Source organism: Schistocerca serialis, unplaced genomic scaffold (assembly GCF_023864345.2).
Source record: "Schistocerca serialis cubense isolate TAMUIC-IGC-003099 unplaced genomic scaffold, iqSchSeri2.2 HiC_scaffold_1224, whole genome shotgun sequence".
Classification (NCBI taxonomy): Eukaryota; Metazoa; Arthropoda; class Insecta; order Orthoptera; family Acrididae; genus Schistocerca; species Schistocerca serialis.
Genome location: NW_026047430.1, coordinates 110,001 through 112,500, shown reverse-complemented (window position 1 = coordinate 112,500; position 2,500 = coordinate 110,001). Strand labels below are relative to the sequence as shown.

The following is a 2,500-nucleotide window of genomic DNA, read 5'->3' as shown; positions in this document are numbered from 1 at the left end:
GATGTGCTGTTGATACAGGAACCCTACTGTATAAACAACAAAGTAGTAGGCTATCCCCCAAATTACCAGCTCATGTATAGCGCCAAAGATGGAGCGACAAAGGCAGCTATAGCAGCTAGGTCGCAGACACTAACAGCAATGCAGCTCACAAATTTCTGCAACAAGCACATGGCTGTTGCTAGTGTAAGTGGGAATTTTGGCGAGATTTATGTAGTTAGCCTTTACTGCCAATATGGTTCACCTATAGATCAGTTCCTCCAAGAATTGGAGGTCATCCTGGACAAACTGAGTGGGAAAGCAATAGTCATAGGAGCTGATACAAATGCCAACTCACCAGTCTGGCACAGCCAAACAACAGACGAGGCAGGCAGAAAGTTGGAGGACTTTATCTCTCAACATGGTCTTCTGGTCATAAATGAGAGATCGCAGCTAACTACTTTCAGTGGGCCCAATGGGGAGAGTAATATCGATGTTACAATATGTACACCCTTAGCTGCCAGAATGCTGTGTAGGTGGATGGTCCATGAGGAATGGACATCAAGTGACCACAGGGCGATCACGTATGAGGCCAGAGTACCCCAAAGAATGAGGGCAAAAGAAGAACTCCCAAATTACAATACAAGCTGTGCAAAGTGGTCCATTTTTGATAGACAGCTCATTAGTGCCACAGAGAACTGGCTACAAAATCCACAGGAGGGAGTCAACGAAAAGGTAAACAGACTGCAGGTGGCAGTCTATGAGAGCTGTAAAAAATCAATGAGAAGGAAGAGACAGGTGCAAAATCCAGTACCATGGTGGAACACAAAACTAGCAAACCTGCGGCGGGATACCATGTCTGCACGGCGATTACTACAACACACACGCAAAAGCGGAAACGAAACTGCTCTGGTAGCTGCAAAGAGCAACTACAACAAAATTAAAAACAGGTTCAACAAGGAAATAGCCAAGGCGAAAGAAGAGACATGGCAGAAGTGGGTCTCTGACTGTGACAAAAACGATCCATGGGCCATAACGAGAAGGGTACTCCAGCCTAAATACGGCACAGAGAATGTAATTAGCAACATTAAAACTGGGAACCAGACTCTTACCATGACATGGGAAGAGACTATAAAATCACTGCTCCAAACCCTCTTACCTGACGACGATGCGGATCAGGATACTGAAGATCAGCTAGTTGTGAAACTCGAAAACGAGAGTTACAACAATGTGGAGCTGGATCCAGACTTTACAACTGAGGAAATAGGCGCTGCTATTAAGGCCTGCAAACCAGGAAGAGCAACAGGTCCTGATGGCATTGATGATGCAGTGATCAAAAGAGTATGGCATACCAGCCCTCACCTCCTTTCAGAGATATACAACACCTGTCTACGGGAAAGGAGAGTCCCAGAAACATGGAAGAAAGGAAGAGTGTGCATACTTCTCAAATCGGAGGACAAACCAAGGGATGAGCCAAAATCATACCGCCCAATATGCCTTCTCCCCATCCTAGGGAAAGTCCTAGAACGGCTTATTGTAAATCGTCTTGAGAAACGATATGAGGAATCGGACCTGAAGGCCCCAAATCAGTTTGGCTTCAGGAAAGGTGCATCAACAGAGATGGCCATTAGGCAAGTACTAAGCCACGTACAATGTGAGGAGAGGTACGTTGTTGTAGTGTTTGTAGATATAGCAGGCGCCTTTGATAACCTATGGTGGCCCAGCGTTATGAGGCGACTAAGACAAATCCAATGCCCACGAAACCTGTACGACCTGATGGGAGATTATTTTAGGAACCGAAAGGTGATGGTGAGCAGCAAGGCTGGTGTCGTGGAGAAATGGGTCACAAAGGGTTGTCCACAAGGCTCCATTTGTGGCCCATTCCTCTGGAACCTCGTCTTTGACGAGATGGTTGTCGAGAGGGAGGGCGAGCAGTGGGCAAAGGTGGCCTACGCAGACGACCTGGCAATCATAATTAAGGGGCAAAGTAGGAAACAAATAGAGGAACGAGCAAAAACAGCATTAGGCGAAGTCAGCAGGTGGACGAGACAGAACAAGCTTGCAATATCCCATCACAAAACAGTCGCCATGACCATCAGGGGCACTTTCGATAGGCACAGACCGCCTACCATACCATTTGAGGGCAAGAATATAAAGTTTGTCCAAGAGTTCACATATCTGGGAATAACCCTTGACGAAAGACTGTGGTTCACACCTCATGTGAGGAACATTCAGAAGAAGCTGGGTGAAGTCTCAGGTACACTCCTGAGGGTGACCAGAACAGAGTGGGGTCTGCAAAAGAAATCACTAAAACTAATATACCAAGGTCTCTGTCTCTCTGTTTGCAGGTATGGTGCAGCAGCGTGGGCAGATCGGACGAAGCACCGGTATGTCAAACGCATACTAGACTCAATCCAACGACCATTTCTTTTACAGATGACCAGAGCCTGCCGGACTGTGTCAACTGATGCTCTCCAAGTACTCACAGGGTGTATGCCACTTGATCTGGAGATAGTCAAAGCAG

General features: G+C 46.8%; 1 pseudogene; it reads left to right on the top strand.

Annotated features, from left to right (window-relative positions):
- LOC126435998 (large subunit ribosomal RNA) overlaps positions 1-2,500 on the top strand; it is an 8,679-nt pseudogene that overhangs the window by 3,713 nt on the left and 2,466 nt on the right.